We start from the raw sequence: 10,922 nt of genomic DNA on the forward strand, positions 1-10,922 counted from the left end.
CGAGGGTGCTGAGGGCACCTGGGCTGGCAGGGAGACACTCTCTGTGTGTGCCCCGAGGGTGCTGAGGCACCTGGGCTGACAGCAGGGAGACACTGTCTGTGTGTGCCCCGAGGGTGCTGAGGGTACCTGGGCTGGCAGGGAGACACTGTCTGTGTGTGCCCCGAGGGTGCTGAGGGCACCTGGGCTGGCAGGGAGACACTCTCTGTGTGTGCCCTGAGGGTGCTGAGGGCACCTGGGCTGAGGGGAGACACTCTCTGTGTGTGCCCCGAGGGTACTGAGGGCACCTGGGCTGGCAGGGAGACACTCTCTGTGTGTGCCCTGAGGGTGCTGAGGGCACCTGGGCTGGGGGGAGACACTGTCTGTGTGTGCCCCGAGGGTACTGAGGGCACCTGGGCTGGGGGGAGACACTGTCTGTGTGTGCCCCGAGGGTGCTGAGGGCACCTGGGCTGGGGGGAGACACTCTCTGTGTGTGCCCCGAGGGTGCTGAGGGCACCTGGGCTGGCGCCTGTGCAGCACAAGAGACACCAGAGACATCGGTGGAAGAGAAAGGGCCGGCTCTTAGCAGGGGTTAATCCAAGGTTTTATTAGGATCCCAAAAGAGCTCCTGCACCTCAGGGGCCTCCTGCCGAGAGCCCCGGCAGATGTGCCAGGGTCACATTTAAAGGGAGGTGGAAACCAAAAGTAGATAACATCCTTACAATAAGTAACTCTAAGGGATGGGTACTAGGGGATAGCCATTTAGGACAGCATATGGGGCAAGGCTTGGGGGGCTGACCCCTGGCCTCTGGCTCATCACTCGACGACTTGGACCGAAACTTCTGCATGGAGGGGATGGGATGCTGAGTGATTGACAGAGAGCCAGGGTGGGGGTTTGGGGATGATCTCATCCTGGGAGAGGGATAACACAGGTAAAGGGAGGGGAGTACAGTCTGGGATAAACCATTTGGGAAAAATATGGGAATACAAAACAAAACTACTTCAAAGTATTACAAAATATAAAAACGCAATACAACATCAGAGAATACAGGTTCAAACAATCTTAAATGGCATTCCCCCTCTTTCTGTTTATAAACTTCAAAATGTCTGCAGACCCAACCAGGCTGTGCATCTGCTGAGCCCAGCAATCCCAGAATGTGTCAGATTTAATCTGTGTGGTATCCAGCACGTCTAAGGCATGCTGAACTCAGAGCACATTTGCTCTGAGTTGATCCTGAATCTACAGTGGCATTTGTCTGGCACTTTGGGGCATCCAGACTTATTGCTCAGATGTTCAAAATCCTCAGGTTCTGCCTGATGGAAAAATAATTTCTCTGGAAAAAAAAAACCTCGACTAGTTTGACTCAAAAGGAAAAATATTCTGGGCATGCCAAAAACCTCACTTTGCATATGCAAGGAGTTAAATATGTGTAAGACTCTGACAGATGATCTGGTGGACGTTGGCAGAAAAATGCAATCATTAAATTCAGAGCAGCCATTACCACAGCCTCAACTTTGTGACAAGCAGCAGATCTGGACACTTGTAATACCAAGATGAGGGAAAGAGTCTTAATCCTGGAGAGATAGCTCACTGAAGCTCATTATAATGCACCTGCATGTCTTGGAAAAGCATAAATGTGTGTTTTGGGAGGCTTTGGGAGGAGGTGACTCCTTCAGCAAACTGAAGTTGGTGAAGCCTATATATTTACACCAATTTCTTCCAACATCCTGCATGTACTCCTCACCATGGCCAAGGGATTGCAGTACACAGCAGAGAATCAAAAGTTTGGGAAATTCAGCCTGAGGCTGGAATTTATGGTCTTACAGGTGGCTGAGTTGATCTTGTGCCTTTCATCCAAAAGGAAGTGAGCTCACATTTTCCTCCTTCATACAGAATTTGGATACCCCTCAGATGCTTTTCGAAGTAGTGTGCAACCTCTCATCTTTTGGTAGAAGAGGACTTAGACAGCAGCTCACAAAATGTCATGTACAGCTCTACTCTGAGCTTCACAGTCTATGAACAGCAAGCAAAAATGACTTTTCTTAATGGATCTCCACACTAAAATGAGGAGCTCAGTTATTCCAGTAATGGAGATAGGTATTGCAGATAAAACTGGTTGGATTATTATCTGAGATAGATAAAATATTTCAGACAATGTTTTAGGATTCTGGAAGGCAACATCTTTAAATTTTATATTATGTGTTGATCACAGCTGATGGCAACTGTATGTATTGGCTGAACTGGGTAGCCTCAGAAAAGCTGAATATTTTTACACAATTATTGTATGTAGTTTTGTACATCATGCAAATATGAGTAATCCTATATGTGCCCTCACAGACCAGATGGGGATTTTCACATCTAAAAAGGGTTGTGTTCAAGTCAGATGTAAATAAGACTTTCTATTGTTTTAAATTCCCCAGTCTTACTAAGAATAATGAATATGGTATTGGATATCATGCATTAAAATTTGTTATTTAAAATATGATACATGATATACCCAGTGAAACTTATTCTGATGAGGGAAAATAATTACCAAGAGATGATAAAAACTGTAAGTCACACATGAATTACCTGGAGAATGAAACTTCCTTCTATTGTATATAACTTTTATAAAGATAGTGGTCCCACTGAAGATTTCATGTTGCTCGCTCTAAAATACAACTGCTCGCACGAGCTTATGATTATGTAAAAATGTTGGAAGGGGAGTTAATTCACTCCCTTATAATGGTGAAGTTATTGAGCTATGAGAATAATTTCTGTGGATTATATATTTATTGGGGGAAAAAATGTGCTCTGGATGGTTGCTTATTGGGCTGAGAGGGATCTGGGTTTATTCATTCTGGCTGTTCTCCCAGAAATAGATGGTTGACCTAGAAGATATTCAAATCCAAGGTTTTTTGGACAGAAGCCCATTTCAAGCTGCAGACCTTGCTGGTGTCCTAGAGCTTGGTGAGAGGGAAGCCTTGACCACTTGCCCAAAGTTTGCCACTTCTTGCCATGGGTGTAGGCTGTGCCCTGACAGCGCATGGGGGGCAGAGCAGTACAGCCTGCCCAAGCCTGCCCTGCAGAACAGATTTGCTCTTGGACTCACAGCAACTTCCTCTCCAATCCTTTGTCACTTTTCTTCCTTTTTGATCATTCATTCCATTTCATTGGTATTTATGTGACAGAGAGTACAAGAGCACTCGTAAAATGCCTACAGCAGATTCAATCTCATTGGAGTCTTCAAGGCACCACTCTCGCACAGATAAGTTAATAATGACATTAATAACCTCAGAGAACTTGTGACAAGGCCCTGCAAATTTGTAACCAAAATATCTAAGCCAAGACAGCATCTTGATTGTGGTTTAGTTTACCACAGCAGTGTGAAAGTGCTGTGTTTCTCAAATGCCCTTCAGTTTGAGGGCTCTCCTCATGTAAAATATAGTCAAAGCCATCACCATTCTGTATAGCTCAAAAGCTCCTTTTCCTCTCAATTTTCTTGCTGAAATTACCTTTGAGACAACACTTTACCTCTCACTCCTATTAAATGATTATACAGCAAGAGCTATTTCTTAAGTGGGATGAAGTTTGTGGATTTACAGCACTATTTTTCTCAGGTTTGTTTTTTTTTTTTTTTTTAGTAAATATTTGGAGTCCCTCAATTTGGTTCTTTGTTAGACATTATGCTACACATGTGGGCTCTGGCAAGTTGAGGGCTTTGGGAGCAATTCTGACCTGAAACAGCCTCTGGTAAACACAAAAATGAGTCTATACCAATCTCAGAACCTCTCTATCTGGAATTACCAAAACAAACAGCTTTGAAATTGGAAATGTGTTTACCCTGGCCCTTCAGTCTGGCAGAGCAACCTTGGCCCCATGGAATGGAAACGATGTATTTGAAACATCCCAAAACTATAAAGGTTTGGAGACCAAATATGGAGGGGGCTGTGAGCATTCAGGATTGGAATACATTAGGAAGGCAGGAAAGAGCTGGCTGGATCCACAAGATAATGTGAGACCCTTCTGCTGTACAGGGTTAGCCACAAAGCTCTTCATTTTTCAATGCAAACAATCACTGTTACTTCAGCAGTCTTGAATTCTATAGTGACACTGATTATTTTTCAGAGGCATTACAAATGTAATGGGAACTATAGTATGACTTTGCCTGTACTCTCTGTTTGTATTGTTTGCAATGAAATAAGTTACAGGATTTGTTTTTAACTCTACCGTTATCGATCTTGGAATTTTTTGGCAAAACCTAATCTGCCATGCTTAGATAATTAAAATTATAAAAATGTGAGTTAGAATTGCCAAGTTTGCAAATTAAGTGTCCACAGGGAAAAAAATTATGACCAATGTCTTTAAGGACTAAATAGTTTGATTATATCCTCTGAAAATATTATGGAAAATGCTAATAATCTGAAAAAGGTTAAATTAAGAATTTTTGTGCATGGTTAAAACACATGGACTTGGCATGAATTTTAAATGTTGTGTTGTTGTCAGGGCTGACAACTATTGTACACCCATAATGGGCTAGAGCTGACTGAAAATAGTTTATCTTGATATTATCTATGGACTAAGTGCTTAAACATATTGTAGCTAAATTCAGTGTATTTATGGGGATCCTAAGAAGCAGGTAATTAGTGCATTGCAATTTTATTTCCAACACTGACAAGCAATATGAGTCTGTGAGCCAACTTCACAGATGGCATAGTCAACTTTAACTCCATTGATTTCATTGTGATGTCCTTATTTAATCCTCTGATTATTTCAGAATCAAACAATATTTTGGAATCAATTCTATAATTTCATCTTTTTCTTTGATGATCCTGAACCATTCTAGCCAGTGCTGTCCCACTGATTTGTAGTCATAGCCTGGATTGCATTCAAGTTGCAGCTGGGAGCTGGTCCTATTTCTCTGCAGATACATTTAGGCACAGCAGAAAATTACAGTCCTCCCCAAAGTTGTGTGTATCTTATCAGGCTAAGTTACACAATGGAGAAGCTCAGTGTGGAAAAGCAGATGTGGCTGAAGACTCAGCATTCTTGTGTTTGCCTTTGGTCTGGCTCCAGACTGATCCCATGGACTGAACACCATGGCTGAAGCATGTAAGGAGAGCTCACAATCCTTTGGTTAATTTGATCCAGAATGCAGAAATGTGCGCACTGAGTCTGCTTTGGTATGCAGACCAAGGCACGGTGAATAACAAGTGCCAAGATTTAATTGCTGGCCTGAACCAAAACGCTATTGTAAGACATTCTATAAAATATATTCAAAATCAGTCTGAGCCTGGAGAGCAGTTTGGACAATTTCACCTTTCAGCAGTCTGGTTTCAAGTCAGAATCTACAGTCTAACTTCTATGTATCAGAGGTAACCCATGACACAGTTTTGGAATTCCTTCCAAAATGCTCCAATTATCTTCCCTCTTTTTTTGTTTTACAATGTCCAGCCATGCCTCCCTTTAGGGAAGGAAAGATGTACTGATTTGAGGTTTTTCTTTTCTTTAATACTGTCAAAAAAAAGACTAAGGTGTGAACATAATTTACTCCAAAAACACAGTGAAGGAAAGAAAGGCAATGAATCTTCCAAAGACATGATAATGCTATGGAAGAAAAATTAGATAGAAGAAAAAGTAAGAACTATTCAGGGCTTCTTCACCTAAGATTTTAGAGTATAGAGAAATGAATGGAGTACGGGATTTTTGTGTTTGTGGTGATACCCAAGCTGCAATAACTGTGTAAGTCTGCTGAGATGAGTTTGTAAGAAAAGCTTAGGCAGTCCTTGTCTTTGAATTAATTGCAGTGTTAATGAACAAGTCTTCACAAATCTCATACAAACACTTTAGCAATGATACATTTGAAATCTCTGAAAGGCTTTACTTTGCTGCAGCCAATGAGCACTTTAATTAAATATTGCCTCATACTTCTTCATTGAAGCAGTTATGAGAGCTTTGGTGACTTAAGGAGCACTAACCTGGTTGAGGCAGTGAAGAGCTGAATTTTTATTGTGGACAAACGGTGTCAAGTCCTTGACTCAAGGCTTTTGGGTGGATAATATCTGAAAAACTTTCTCTGGCAGCTCCAATATTCAACCTTGCATGTTCTAATATTCATTTTTGCATGTTCCATCTTGACAACACAACAATGAAGATATGTGCCCCATTTGAGCATGCACTGCCAAATCAAGCCTACCATTTCCAATACCTGTCAGACCTCTAGGATATTTTTTCAACTCTTTCAAAAAGCTCTGGGAATTTCTGGTAGAAGAAAGCAAGCAAAGCCAGTTCTTTAATTGAAGTAAAGTTTCCATGGATGCAGCAAGCAAAACCACTCAGCTCTATGGTAAAATAGATTTACAAATCTCATAACTTGTAAGGGAAAATTATTTATATACAGTTGCTTGCAAAGTAATTTGAGTTGATATATCATTTGGCACCTCATGAAATTCTTTTCACCATTATGTGAAAGTACAGTCCCATCAATTGTTGTCTTTTTCTTGGTCACTGCAATGTACATCATTCATGTCATTTTCATCCTATATTGCATTTTATTTTCCTATACATGATACATACAGGTATGTCCTTGTGTGTATGTATCCTATGCATTATATTTCTACATCCACATACATGTGTGTGTGTAAAAGTATCTATACAGAGATAATGTGTGTGTGTCTGTGTGTACAGAAGGAATTAACTTGAAATTAATGTTTCACAGTGTGGTTGTTGTTCTTTCTGGCACAAGGGATGATCACATAACACATTTGCAAAGATGCAGTGGAATAATTTCTTTGTGGGTTCTATGAAAGGCATGCCTGTATTTACCCTCTTTGTGAGTGTGTTCTTACAAACCAAACAGGCTGAAAAACACTGTAAATAAGACATGGCTTTCACATACTGTATTAATTTTACTCCTTGCTGTGACATCATCCTTTCTTTTTTTTTTTTTTTTTTTTAAATTTTGGTGATGTTTTGGTCTTTCTCTTCATGATTACAGTATAGCCACTTCCAATAAAATTTGAAGTAACTTTTGGACTTATTTAATATACTTAGGAAGGTGAGATCCTGCCTGCATTCTCCAAGGGCTTTTTGCCTTTTATAATTTTCTGCAGGATCATCAGTCACAGATGAGGTGAACCTTGCACTCTGCAGTGCCAGGCCTGCAGGCACCTGTTAAGGATTTCTGCTGCTGTTTGACTACATGCAGAACTTTTCATCACTGGGTGTCTTCCTGACTGCAAACTGGTAATTTTTACTTTCATTTCTCTTCTTGAATTCTATTCTTTTACAGATTTCTTTTCTGGGAGTGCCACGCTGGTTTCTAATTCTCTCTTTGAGACATGAGCTCTGTCACAGCTGAGCACGTATAGCATCCCTTGTGGTGTGTGAGACATAGAATGGTCACTCCTGCTTTAAACTTAGAGAGCTCAAATAAATCCTCTGTCTCTTTGTGCCTCTCTCTAGTTTCTCTGCAGAGAAACAGCATTGAGAGAAAGGAAAACTGCAGACCCTGACTGCAAACTACCATAAAACCTGTAATAAAGCAAAATGAACTTAAATACTTCAGGCTTACATTTTTCCAAGCTGCAGGAGTCCTCATCCATTATCTTTATAATTCTACCTGCTAATGAGTTCTGTGACTTGCTTCTGGACCAAAATGTGGCTTATCAACATTAATGAACCTTTATCACTTTTTTCTTAAGAAGTTTGTGATCTGAGCCTTTGGGCTGCAGGAGTGTTGCTGAGACAGATGCTTTACAAAGAGCTGTTAGTCTTGTGCAGCCAAAGGTTTGACAACCTAAGGGGTTACTGAGACCATTTTCCAGTGTCATTTCACATTCCTAAGGCATCTCCTTCGGGGAAAAGGAAAGATATGATACCCAGCTTAGTTTTCTCACTAACCTGAGAGACATTATGAAAAAAATATTTATTTTATTACAGGTCAAAACATGACATTTCATCTAAGTGTTTTCTAGAAATTATTGTTATACTATTGCATCTCAAGTCCTGCAAACATATCAGTATACAAACATGAATGGTAGTTGACATAAAAATGCCTGCATTTGTGTTTCTTAGACAAGCTACCTAATCAATTTAAGGAGTTATTTATTCAAACACTTATTCAGAAGCTGAAAAAATTTCAGGCTTGGAGATGCATTATTTTATGGATTGAATTTAAAACTGCAGCTGACTTCACACTGAGGTATAGGTCCTGGCTTAAAGAATGAGAGGCAGACTATACTTTTTCCTGACATTTTTGATTGGATTAACGTTGGGTACAAATACAAGTATTCTGTATCTCTGAACACAGGCATTTTTCAGAAGGACAAAAATGCATGCTGTTTAAATATTAGGTATCCATGTCAAATGTTCCTTTTGTACATATTCTCCCAGTATATTGGCATTATTCAGGTTTAACTTAGTGCATTTCTGCTTGAGGAATCCGAAAACCATTATTTGCCGGCTTCGGTTTTTTAACATTGATAGTTTTGTCACGTCATTCATTACACCCTTCTGCTTCTCCTTGGAAAGCATTACTCCACTGGAAAGGAGCAATAGGATTTCATGACAGCAGCACGTTAGCCAAGACAATCGATTACAGTTGTAATTTCTCACAGATGTTTTAACCCGGTGGGTTTAAATTGATATCCAAGTAAGTTTTAAGAGACTTCACGGAATGGAGGTGCATCTCCACTCTACATAGGCTTGTCTTCCTGACAGCACAACTTATTATCTGTAAGGAAGCACCATATGGCTTCAACTCAGAAGAGACAACACCACTGTGTACTAGATGGATTTCTCTGAAGCTGAGCAGCAAAACTATAATGCACCATGCTAAAGTGCATATGTGAGGAAAGCAAGAGTGTTATAAACACAGGTGACAGCCTGGCAGGCTTTCCTGGAAGTATCACCTGTCCTCTCAAGATGATGCATGATGAATAGATATTGGCTGCACATGTTCTTCATCCTTCCTTAGTGCTTGGTGGTGTTTATGCTACTTATGCACTTGGGTTCTTTGGTAATACAATTAATAATGTCAATTTTGGCCTCTAAAGACCTCTGCAGTAAATTATATTCCTTTATTTTCGCTGGTTGACTCTAAATTTGTGGGAAATGCATGTATTATAGAGAAGGTTTCTTAAAAGTTGTGTTTCCCACTGGGCTGTCACAACAGTTGACATATGGCCTCATGTTATGTGTGAAAGTTAGCACTGCACAAAACCCACTCCAACTCACATGAAATCTATTAACAACTGGCTTAAATAAGAAATCTCACAAAGAAATTCAAGTACAGGCATTTTTCCTGGGGTCATGGAGGGATTTGAGTTTTGCTAATGTTATTCAGTAAATTGCTCAAGCCTTGGCTTTTGTACACTGATGCCTTGCCACTTTTCACCAAAATATCCTGATGTTTGATATTTCGCTGAAATATCTGTGGAAAATTTTGTCAAAGTGGGCTATGGTGTAATCCTTCCACTGGGGAAGTAAAGTTTAAGAGAAGGAAGAAAATGGGTTTCTTAAATGAGACAACTTTTCTTTTAAAAATGCAAATAGCAAGGTCACTAAAGGCAAGTTTAACACTTACTTCTTTTGAGCCTAGCTGGTGACACTTTTGCAATGGGATGAGTTTCCAGGTGAGAGACATCCCTGCCTTTGCAAAAATAAGATTTTCTTGAGGTACTATGGAAAATATGCTATTTCTTTAATGCACCTGTTGGCTGTGGGTTGATTGATTTTGACTACTGATGTCTTTTTTTACCTTCATTTTTCTTATACACTAGAAGTGTTTGCTTTGCTGTTGTTGTTGTTGTTTTGACTCCTATATCAACTGTGATTTCTCAAGTGCTAGGGCAACATTTTCCAGTAGACTGAACTTAAAATTTTACAACTGGAGGTGAAAGCTGATCCAGCATTCAGGCTGTCATGTACCCAGTCCCAACACAACACACTGTCAAACAACTCTAATTTATGCAACCTTTGTGAGGTATGATGGAAAAATAGCACCCTGACACATCTGTTACCATCATTCTCCTTCATCACTGGCATCACCTGTGAAAACACAGTCCAGGACTTTGTTGCTCCCACCTTCTGCACAGAACCGATGCTAATTCCATTTGCAGAGCAGGGAGACATGGAGAAAAAAGCCCTAAAAGCAGTGTGTGTTTTCCCATTCTTTGCTGCAGTATTTCTCAAGAAAATGGTGTCATTATCTAGTATGTTAAAGCAGAAGTATAACTTAAAGTTGTTAACAATCAGACACTGAAAATTAGGGTACTGAAGACCTGACCTTGACAGGTTGTCCTACAGATCTGGCCAAGTTCATCTGTCCTCTGCTGAACAACCTAATATGGTCCAGAATCTTTTAAACTTTCTTGTTCCCCTGCAGCCACTGGAGCAAAAGACCTCAGTGCTCTTCTGAACAGCTCAATCATAAGCAGGCTTAGGCAGCATGGAAAGGAAAACAGAAAAAAGTGGTTTATGCCCTTAGTGAATGCTGGCTATTCACCTCAAATGCTGTGTAGTTTTCATGCTACCTGTTAAAAAACAGCTGTAGAAAATACTAAGTTCATTGGGGAATAAACAAAAGTCACACAAGGTGGAATTACAAGATAAAATTTGCTTAAAATTTATACATGTTCAGGTTTTTTTTTTTTTTGTATCATAGTGATAAACTGACCTTGGTTTTCATTGCCACAGGATGAATAAACAGAGAGATATTGATGTAGAAGCAAGTATAAAAAGATACAGGCAGTTCTCCATTTAGATGTCATATTGTTGTTTTCTGCTTATAGTAGCATAAATTCCTATAAAGACTCTCTGACTTTATGCTTCAAGAGAGGAAATAAATTTTATGCCTTTATTTAAAATACTTGATATACAGAAAACAAAAACAGATCATTGATTTGGTCCATGACATGATTATGTTTTACTCTAGGCATCATTGTGCTAATAATTCTATAATCTT

The sequence above is a fragment of the Agelaius phoeniceus genome, chromosome 2 (genome assembly GCF_051311805.1).
Source record: "Agelaius phoeniceus isolate bAgePho1 chromosome 2, bAgePho1.hap1, whole genome shotgun sequence".
In the NCBI taxonomy this organism is placed as follows: Eukaryota; Metazoa; Chordata; class Aves; order Passeriformes; family Icteridae; genus Agelaius; species Agelaius phoeniceus.